This window comes from Triticum dicoccoides, chromosome 7B (genome assembly GCF_002162155.2).
Source record: "Triticum dicoccoides isolate Atlit2015 ecotype Zavitan chromosome 7B, WEW_v2.0, whole genome shotgun sequence".
Classification (NCBI taxonomy): Eukaryota; Viridiplantae; Streptophyta; class Magnoliopsida; order Poales; family Poaceae; genus Triticum; species Triticum dicoccoides.
This window is the reverse complement of record NC_041393.1, coordinates 126,210,625-126,222,621: the sequence shown is the minus strand read 5'-3', so window position 1 is coordinate 126,222,621 and position 11,997 is coordinate 126,210,625.

The following is an 11,997-nucleotide window of genomic DNA, read 5'->3' as shown; positions in this document are numbered from 1 at the left end:
GCGGTTTTCTATGTGATAGAAACATGCAATCCAAACTTCAAATGATATAAGTGAAGCACATGAAGCATTCTATAAAGCCATACTCAAAAGATTTAAGTGAAGTGCAATGAGAATTATATAAATCAACCAAGTACTATATCATACCAGCATGGTGTATAAAAGAAAAGTGAAAACTAAATGCAAAAGACGCTCCAAGACTTGCACATAATGCATAAACGAAACGAATACGAAAACATACCGATACTTGTTGAAGAAAGAGGGGATGCCTTCCGGGGCATCCCCAAGCTTAGAGTCTTGAGTCTCCTTGAATATTTACTTGGGGTGCCTCGGGCATCCCCAAGCTTAAGCTCTTGCCTCTCTTCCTTTTCCTCATATCGAGACCTCCTCGATTAGACACTACATCCACACAAAACTTCAACAGAAAACTCGGTAAGATCCGTTAGTATAATAAAGCAAATCACCACTCTAAGTATTGTTGCAAACCAATTCATATTTTGTTTTTGCATTGTGTATACTGTAATATAGCTTTTCCATGGCTTAATCCACTGATATAAATTGATAGATTCATCAAAACAAGCAAACTATGCATCAAAAACAGAATCTGTCAAAAACAGAACAGTCTGTAGAAATCTGAACATCCACCATACTTATTGTACCCCAAACATTCTACCAAAATTATGAACAATAAAAAAGTTGTATAGCAAGACATTGCAAAAGGAATCAGAACCAATTGACGTTTCAGTTAAAAATGTAAAATCGCGCACTACAGCCAAAGTTTCTGTCCTGCACCGTACAAACCAACAAGCATTGTAAACATCCTAAAGGCAAACCTTGGCACATTATTTTTATAATACAATGGAATTGTACAAGGGAAAAATTATTTTTGTTGAAAAGTTTCTGTAATCAAGATTCATAAAGTTTCCGTGAGCATGAACAAAGTTCAAGGAGCTCTCCCACTTCAACAATGCTTGTCTCTCTCACTTTCACTTTCCTTTTTGAAAAGTTTTAGGTTCCCCTCTTTATTTTTTTGTTTTTAAACTATATGAAAGCACTCAACAGAAATAAATTACTCTCTAAAACTTCCGGGTTGTCTCCCTGGCAGTGCTTTCTTTAAAGCCATTAAGCTAGGCATTTAGTGCTCAAGTAATGAATCCACCCGGATCCCAAGGTATATCAAAGCCAATTTTAATTAACAATGATTTGTAATTTAGTAGTGAGCACAAAGTAACATATATCAAGTAATGACGAAGTCTAACTCTCTTCGTATGCATCGGCATGTCATAAAAGAACAATTCATGCACACCAAGTAAAGGTCAATGCATAGTATAAGCAGTTTATTGCAATTCTGTCATGTTGGAAACATAGAGAGGTGGAGACATAGTTCCTCTCTCATAATAATTGCAAGTAGGAGCAGCAAGCACATGCATATTATATCTATCAAAATCATCATGTGCAACGGTAAAAGGCAACCCATCAATATAATCCTTAATAAGCACAAACTTCTCCGATATAGTGTAGTAGGGAGAATTCAAAAAGATAATAGGACTATCATGCGTGGGTGCAATAGCAACAATTTCATGTTTAACATAAGGAACTATAGCAAGTTCATCTCCATAAGCATAATTCATATTGGCATCTTGTCCACAAGCATAGCAAGCATCATCAAAAAGGGATATTTCAAACAAATTCAAGGGATCATAGCAATCATCATAGCAATCATCCTTCGGTAAGCACGAAGGGGAATTAAATAATGTATGAGTTGGAGGGTTACTCTCATTAGAAGGTGGGCACAGGTAGCTAATCCGCTCTTCCTCCTTTTGTTCTTCGCTCTCCTCATCATCTTTTTCATCCAATGAGCTCACAGTTTCATCAATTTCTTCTTCCATAGCTTCCTGCAAAATATTAGTCTCTTCTTGGACAACGGAGAATTTCTCAATAGATGCATTAATATAGTAATTGTATTCATAATTTTCATAGCAATATCTAAGTATAGCAAGATTTTCTGGTCTATAAACTGAATCATCAAAATCATCAAACGCTTTAAACATAGATTCAACCTCATAAGCACCCATAAAAGTAACAAATTCTTCTATTTGTTCCACATCATAGTAATCAAATATACCATTAGCATAAGAATCTAAGGTTTCATTATCATTGAATTTGCATGAAAAGGGAAGGTGTGGAGACTTCATCCTAGAAGAGCAAGTATAATCTTGCATCATGCATAGTTGCCTAGCATACCACTTCAACAGTTGAATTTGATCCCATAATAGTTTCCCTTTTTGTGTCAAGCGATAATCCCTAAAGTATTCAGATTATCCAACATTACTCCCATAACATAATTGAGTTGGGTTTTCTCGGGATTATCAAAGTAGTACATAATGTCTTCAACATAACGAGCATCGAGGGTTTTAGGAGGTTCCCCATCTCCATGAGCAGCAAGTACACCTAATTTTTTTGGTATTTCGTGTTCCATATCCATAACTAAAGATAGAGAACAACTAGGAACAGCAAATAAAAATTACTTAGTGATAAAGCAAACAAGCACACACGAGAATATTCACCCCACGCTATGACTCCCCGGCAACGGCGCCAGAAAAAGGTCTTGATAACCCACAAGTGTAGGGGATCGTAACAGTTTTCGATAAGTAAGAGTGTCAAACCCAACGAGGAGCTAAAGGTAGAATAAATATTCCCTCAAGTTCTATCGACCACCGATACAACTCTACGCACGCTTGGCGTTCGCTTTACCTAGAATAAGTATGAAACTAGAAGTACTTTGTAGGTGTGAAAGGATATGTTTGCAAACATTACAGCGGGAATCCCTCACGCTTGCGCGACACGGAGGGCACAATAGGACAGCACCAATAATAAAACATGCAACTCAAACCAATCACGATCATCAATTAACCCATAGGACAAAACTGATCTACTCAAACATCATAAGATAACCATACATCATTGGGGAATAATATATAGCGTTGAGCACCATGTTTAAGTAGAGATTACAGCGGGTAAGAGAGAGGTTACACCGCTGCATAGAGGGAGGAAGAGTTGGTGGAGATGTTGGTGAAGATGGCGGCGGTGTTGGTGAAAATCGCGGTGATGATGATGGGCCCCGACAGCACTCCGGTGCCACTGGAAGCAAGGGGGAGAGGGCCCCCTTCTTCTTCTCCTTCCTTGACCTCCTCCCTAGATGGGAGAAGGGTTTCCCCTCTGTTCCTTGGCTCCCATGGCGTGGGAGGGGCGAGAGCCCCTCCGAGATTGGATCTATCTCTCTGTTTCTGCGTTCCCATATTCTACCCCTTCACCGTTTCTTAAATATCCGGAGATCCGTAACTCCGATTGGGGTGAATCTTTAGCCTAGATTTTTCTCATAAAATTAGCTTTCTTGCGGCAAAATAAGGGCATCAACCACCTTACGGGTGGCCCACGAGAGCCCAGGGCGTGCCCAGGGGTAGACCCGGTCATGGACAGCCCGGCCCGTCGGCCCGAACCCGAAGCCCGACATTCAGGCCGGGCTCGGGCTCCATTTTCTGACCCGAAGCCTGGCCCGAAAGCCCGAATAAAGCCCGAAATATATAAAAAAAACATATTTTATTTGAAATATAGGTATAATAAATTAAAATAATATCCTGAAAATGATTAATTTAATTAAAAAGTGTCACTGTTCATGTACTTCGGGCCGGGCCGGGCCGGGCTCGGGCTTGGGAATTTCTCTTCGGGCTTTGTCAAGCCCGGCCCGAACCCGACCCGGCCCGACGTTTGCCCGGGTTTACCCAGGGGTAGGGGGCGCGCCCCCTGTCTCGTGGCCACCTCGGACACTGTTTCGTGTTGATTCTTCCTCCAGAAAATCCCAAATATTCCAAAATAATTCTCCGTCCGTTTTTATCCCGTTTGGATTCCGTTTGATATTGGTTTTCTGTGAAACATAAAACATGCAACAAACAGGAACTGGCACTGGGCACTGGATCAATATGTTAGTCCCAAAAATAGTATAAAAAGTTGTCAAAAGTATATGAAAGTTGAAGAATATTGGCATGGAACAATCAAAAATTATAGATACGACGGAGACGTATCACAAGTCGCCGCCTCGGCCGTCGCCGAGTCACCGCCCTCCGCAGCCATAGCCGCGCATCACCGGTTGTCTGCCTTCGACACATGGCCTGACCGAGTTACCATCACGGCCGGATTGAATTGTCGCCTCTCCAAGTCACCTTTGCCGGCTTCGGCCTCTACTGCGGCCCGCCCGCATCCTGCCTACGAGCCGGAGTCACCCCCGCAACCGTGTCCAGCTGCTTCACCGCTTCAAATCGGCTTTGTCCTCGGGCGGCTGTCCTCCTGCTACGCTGCACCCTCGCCCGTCGTTGCTGCGAGGCGCCTGATGATCCTATGCATGGAGTGGATCTTTTTGAGGCAAGACATTGACAGGGCAGGCAGAAGCAGACAAAAGAGAAGGAGAAAAACCTACTACGTGCATGGATTATACGGCCAGAGTGCTAATCACATGCATATATTATTCACTTTCCATGCACCTCCAGTACCTCATACATGGTTCAATCTACAATTTGATATTATGCTGCATAGCGTGTTTTCCTAGATAAAACAGAGAAAGCCAGAGAAGATGTGTTCGCCCGACAAAACAAGTGTTGTTTTTCCTAAGAATTTTATCAGTACATATTTTGTTTGAGAATAATTACTCTGGTCTGTGGTGTTTTTTCGCAGGACCATTATTCATTACAAAGGTGTCGCAAAGGGGCGTGCGCCAATATTATTTTTGCACTAGCACGTTCGTGCCGTGCTGTTGGACGGATACATCCGCAAGTCGCTGCCCCCGCTACACCAAACATATGCGACTAACTCATCGTCCGCGCCCGCGGCTGACTCGCCCGCGTCCGTGCCATTTCCAATGTTGCGACCGACTCTCTCGTCTGCACCAGTTCACAACAACACCGTCGACTCTCCCCGTCCGCACTGGCTTACAACGCCGCGGCCATTTTACCCATGATTGATTCCAACTTCACCATGGTGATCATCAACTCCGCGCAAAGGTGGTGCCACGTTGTGCCTATGAAGTGTGCGTCAGCATCATCACGCACTGGCATCCGCGCCCTCTTACTGATGGAACAGGTGTGCGCAAGTCGCCGCCCATGCAGCTTAATCTACATCAACCCGCCTGAGCCGCGTTGAGCCGCCCTTGCCGCTTTGAGCCACCAGGGTTATATTAAGTCGCCGGTCTGCCTGACCCACCAGAACTATATTGAGTCGCTGGTCTGCCTGAGCCACCTCTGTCGCGATAAACAGATGATCCGTCGTCCGAACAAATCAGGTGATATCCATCCAAGTTTGTTTTATTAGCACATGTTGTTTTTGTTAAAGAACAGTTTATCTTTGCCTTGGTCTGCAATATTGTTTATGCAGGGCAATTATTTATGACAAAAAGTGATATTATACCGCTGAGATGGAGGCACGCCAACATCTTTTGGCACAGGTGGTCGTTGTTACTCAACAGACTCCCGCACCGGCTTACAACACCGTGGCCGTCTCTTGCGACCGCGCCGGCTTGCAACGACGTCGCCGTCTCTCGCAACCACGCCGTCTTACAACGAGGAGGACAACTTGCTCGTCCGCACTGGCTTACAACGCCACGTCCGGTTCATCTGCTTGTGTCGCCTCAGATGTTGCGGTCATCTTTACCGTCCATCTCTCGCGGCCTGGTCTATATCAACATACCAGGCCACACCTGTTTGCATGAGCTGATTATTGAGTATGAGTAAGTCACTGCTTGGGTAGCCCAGTTTTCTTCCGACAAATTGGAGGCAAATTATCATGTATTATCAGCCGCCGTCTGCACTGGATGGCTCAATGGACAGGCGCACAAGTCGCCGCCACTACAGTTTGGTTAACTTCAAACATCCAGTTGGAAGGAACCATTGGCCGAGTTGCTAGCACGGCTCATACGGGATCATTTATAACCCGCCACAGTCACCTCAACATTCTGTGGATTCACATCGCGCTATCAACACCAATGATATACAACTTCTGCTATGGTCAAATATGGAGAATCTCAAGACAACTCCTCGAGTCGTCTTAAGACTCAGGGGCTACAATGGTATGACTCAACAAGTCTTGCCAATATCCGATTTAAAATCCGGTTCAAGAGAAATCTGTCTCTCACAAAGTTTTGAAGATCTCCATATCCGGTTTAAAATCCGGTTCAAAAGAAATCTGTCACTCACAAAGTTTGATCTCCATATCCGGCTTAAAATTCTGGTTCAAGAAGAATTCATTACTCACAAGTTCGAGTTCTCAGTTAAGGGGACCAAAGAGAGTCTGTTGCAAAGCCCAACTCAAACATAGGTACCCTACTTTAATGACCATTGGGAGCTGATCGTATTCGAATCTAGCTTAACCCTTTTGGTCTGACCCTGATCGTATTTGAATCAGAGTCATTAAATATTCTCATGATCACTTGGGGGCTTCCTGTTCAAACATAGCTCGTATTCAAACCAAAGAGAACACAGCTGTCGGTACCCTCTTGATCGGCACACTGCCGAGCTCACTAGGGGGCTTCTTGATCGTATTCGAATCATAGCTCAACCCCTTTTGGGAACCGACTTTGGTCATATTCGAATCAGAGTCGTTAAAAAAACTCTCAAGATCATTAGGGGGCTTCCTGTTCAAACATAGGTCGTATTCGAACCAAAGAGAACATAGCTGTCGGTACCCTCTTGATCGGCACAACACCAAAGCCACTGGGGGTTACATGATCGTATTCGAATCCTAGCTTAACCCCTTTGGAACGGTTTACTAATCGTATTCGGATCATAAGCCTCGATCTTTTCTCTCTATTTGGCTTAAGTATTTTGAAAGCAATCTTTGATTTTGTCTTGAGACTTTTTTGTTCATATCTGAGGCATATATATATATGTGGTTTCTATTTAATCCGGCTTAACTTTGGACGGTAAGTCGCCAGCATATGACAATCATCAAACATTTGGAAGTCTTGGCTTCTAAAGATTGGGTTATCACCATTACTTCACAAGTCACATAAACTGGCAGTGAAAATTCAATATCACAGGTATGATATTATTATTATAGTTATGTTTCAAAGTTATGATTCATAACAGGCTTATCTCCGACTCCTTCTTACACATCAATTGTTATATGTGAGATATTATGACCCGCCCTGCGAAACCGCCAAGGGTTCTTGTGATCTACTTGTGTGCGGGATAAGACTACATTTGGGTGGTTACCCGCCCTGGCTTTTGATGTTAAGTCGCCAGGGCATATTTTGTTTAAACTCTGTGCGGGATTTACAAAGCTATGACTTACATAAATGATTAAGTTCAAGCCAATTGTCAAAGATTGAAATTGGTGTCTCAAAAGGGTTATCAATTCTTGATTTTCTCAAAGGCTATAAGCCGCTGGGTTATGAAATTCTGGCTTACAATGAATGCGCATTAAGTCACCATCGGCCAAGAGCCGCCGAGTATTTGAACTTCAGATCTACTTGTCAACCGATAAGGTATTCAAATTTCTAATAGCCAAAACTTGGCTGGATTTTCATGATGATATTGAATGATTGAGGTTTTCATACCGGATTATATTATTCAAATCTTGAATAGCCAACATGGCTGGATTTTTTATTATGATTATCAATATTATGATGGAGGTCTTTAAAGTCGCTTCAGCGCAATGGCTATTATTTTATCAAGGTATATGTGTTTATTTTACAATGGAGGGAATAGTCCCGAGTCGCTGCAGGCTTACGACCAGGCACTTGGGGCTTACATTATTCAAATTGAGATTATATCAAATATGCAAGTCCCATGTCACTGCCAGCATGCACCATGGCACTTGGGGGCTAATGCATAGTCATTTTTTGATCAACTTATTGAAGACCTGACTCATCACATTGTAATGAGTCGGCCCTTGGGGCTACCAATTGCTCCTGTCAAAAATTCAAGGTACACAAGCCTCAGTCCATTATATTGAAAGATCCACTACTCAGTTGGTAGAGTACAAAGCTCTTAACCTTATGGACGTGGGTTCAAGCCCCATGGTGGAGATTACATCATTTGATGTTATTATTAATGAATTATATATAAAGTCCCAGCTCAGTGTTATCTTACTGACCCGGCCCTTGGGGGCTACACGTTGCTGCTCAAGTTTACATGATCATATTTACAAAGTCCTTGATCATTATTGCATAATGACCCGACCCTTGGGGGCTACACTGGTTGCAGTTTTTTATGAGCATAAGGCAATTACAAGTCTCAGGTTGCTGCAAGCATGACAACCCGGCACTTGGGGCTACATGTGATATGCCTATAAGGGATAAAAATCTTCAAATTCTCAGTTTTGAGCAGACCAGATTAACCCGGTGTCTGCCACAATCATGACCCGACATCAGCAACAATTATGACCCGATGCTATCAATATTTACAAATCGGATATTTTGGCAATGATAAACTGGCAAGATCTACATCTTTAAATCGGCTGAATATCAGTTGAATATTTCAAAGACCAATATTTTTATCAAAGTCGGAGCATTGGAAGCCGACTCAAGTGGATTATTCTTCACAGTATTTCTCTGTGAGAAACCAACGTCAGCAAATTGAGTATGAAGCTGGCTTATTGACCCGGATTTTTCAGAAGAAGGACATGACAACTGTACTTAAAGATGGTCAGGTGCCGGTTCAGGAAAATATTTAACCCGGAGCATAACCTATCAAGTTTGTTCTTGTGTTTATTTTACAGGATCAGTTTAACATGGATAAATCCAAATTAAATTGGGGGCTAATGTCGGGGATATACCCCGCGGTATGATCCGGCCGGAAGTATGACCCGACCGGGCTTGACATTTTCATTGGTAACTCGCCGGAGGACTGGCGACTCGAGGATGGCCCTGACGGCAGGTCAGATAGAAGACAAGGCCCAAGGCCCAGAAGGCCGGCTCACGTTATGATGGGCCGGCTTGAGAGAAAAGGGATGAAGAATATTTCCTTTACAAGGAAGTAAGACCCGAACTTGTATTCAGCTTGTAAGAGAAGATAGACTAGTCCTAATCCTACTAGGACTCCACATGTAACCCGTCCCTCTAACTTATATAAGGAGGGGCAGGGCACCTCAAGAGGGGGACAAGCAAGAAGAAACAATCTCTAGGGCTAGAGACAAAGAGCCGGCTTACTGGCGACTCCCTCATGATCATAATGAGACTTAGCCACAAACAGCATGTAGGGTTATTACCGGATGATATTTCCCGGGGCCCGAAGCTGTCTAAATCCTTGTCTAATGTTGCGTCTCTCGATTCCGGCCAACCCCTCTAAAGCTACCACATAGATGCGTTGGCCTCACGACTAAGTCCTCACACTAAGGACATATGCCGTGACAATTCCACGACAGTTCCTACATATTCCGCGAAGATCTTTATCGCTCGAACCTTTATAACAACATACGTAGTTCCCTTTGTTTGTCGGTATGTTACTTGCCCGAGATTCGATCGTCAGTATCTCCATACCTAGTTCAATCTCGTTACCGGCAAGTCTCTTTACTCGTTATGTAATACATCATCCCGTAACTAAATCCTTAGTCACTTTGCTTGCAAGCTTCTTGTGATGCTATATTACCGAGAGGGCCCAGAGATACCTCTCCGTCATATGGAGTGACAAATCCCAGTCTCGATCCATGCCAACCCAACAGACACCTTCGGCGATACCTGTAGAGCACCTTTATGATCACCTAGTTACGTTGTGACGTTTGATGGAACACAAGGCATTCCTCCGGAGTCCGGGAGTTGCATGATCTCATGGTCGAAGAAACATGTATTTGACATTAAGAAAGCAGTAGCAATAAACTGAATGATCATATGCTATGCTAATGGTTGGGTCTTGTCCATCACAACATTCTCCTAATGATGTGATCCCGTTATCAAATGACAACTCATGTCTATGGTTAGAAAACCTTAACATCTTTGATCAGCGAGCTAGTCTAGTAGAGGCTCACTAGGGACACGATATTTGTTTATGTATCCACACATGTATTTAATTTTCCGGTCAATACAATTCTATCATGAATAATAAAACTTTATCATGATTAAGGAAATATAATAATAACCATTTTATTATTGCCTCTAGGGCATATTTCCTTTTTCTTCATCAACCTCCCAACCTCCATGACCATGTGTACATAGTTTCCTTAGGACCTTAGGGTCCATAGCAGTAGTTAGATGGCATTCTCTCTTCCTTGTGATTCGATACAAAGTTCCCATGAGCTACCTCACATAATCGGAATCCATATGATGTAATCGGTGATGTGTTTGTTGAGATATTTTCATTTTATGATCAGATTGTTCATTGAAATATATTGAATCTTTTGAAGTTTCTTTGCTGCATAATTATGTAGCTATGTATGCACTTCCGATATATTTGTTGTCGTTGGCCAGGATTGATGGGTAGTCCATCAGAGGGAGTGGTGTGTAGTAGTGGTTTCAATCTTGCGGTGATTCATAAAGTGACAGAAAGGGAACACACACATATTATATTGTTGCCACTAAGGATAAAACGATGTTTTCTTATCACATTTGGATGATATTTTTACTGTCCACATTATGTCATCAGGCTTATCGATGCATGTTGGTTGCGGCCTTGGGTCGAGTATTAGTTGTAAATGTAGTTTGATAGCGGTCTACATATCACGGACGTAATGCCTATACGACATTATACCATGAATGATCATAGTCATAAATATAAAAATTATAATTTAATCGCTGCCCAACAGTAATTTGTTCGCCACACTACACTTGTCTGCTTGGAGAGATAACATCAATGAACCTATGGCCCCGGGAGTCTACTTTACTTTACTGGAAACACCACAAAAATATTTTACCTTGTTGTCCCGTTTTATTTATTTTACCTATCTATCAATTCGTATCATATCGTGCAATTTAATATTGTAACTAGTGAGACAAGAAGCTTGACAACCTTCTTGAAGGGTTGGGGGCAAGTTTGCGTTGTGTTTTGTGTGCGGGTACCTGTGATTTTTTTTGCTGGAAGAACTCCTTCTGGTTCGATAAAGCTTGGTTCTCTACTGAGGGAAATACTAATTGCTAGGTTACTTCACCCTTGTACTTAGGGGTTACCCAACCACTCTTATGAGAGAGCAAGCAGGAGGCCAATGATGTCATCGCCCCTTGCCTTGCTGAATGGCTCGTCGCCCCAAAGACCTCGCAAGCCACATTTGTCTTGTTGGCACCGCACCAACGTCGAGACCTCTGCCTTGCCAAGCTTGGAGGATGGATGCAATCTCGTGGTGCGCCACCCGCGCGCAATATGACACCGGACCCTCGCTCAATCGTTGCCACTTTGGGACTTCTCGTCAATATCAACTCCATTTGAGCTTTGATCGAGCCTTTCCGAACCGCCATAGCAAACGTCGATCCCCACCCAAGGCAATCACCACCGACAAAAACTTCAACGGAGACCTAACCATCAACACGTCATCGCAGGCTTGCATCAACTTGGACAAACCTTGTTGCACGTGAATAATGTGTTATAAGATTTGAAGAGGTGTAAGATTTGCTAAAATGAAGCGATGATACAATCCTTTCAAAGAGGCAAAAGCTTTGTGTTTCCATTAAATTAAGGAGTTCAAAGCTTGAAGGCCAAACCAAATTATAATCTCCTGGAATAATGTGACCCAAGTGCTCCGCTTTTTCATGCTAGGGCGGATACTCTTGGCAGTGTTTATTTGTTGAGGAAGACTTCCATGTTCCACGTAATAATTTGCCCCTTGTGAGGTTGCACCACCAACGTCTAGGGTTTGGTTAAACCGCCCAAGCACCAATCAGCAACATGAAGCACTAGTCAACCCCCTAAATGCGTCGTGGACTAGCAACGGTTAACAAGAAACACTATTGCATATTGAGTAAATCCAATCTTATAGCTCAGACCATACCACAAGGATGTTTCACAGTAGGCTTAACCCACCCCCCCC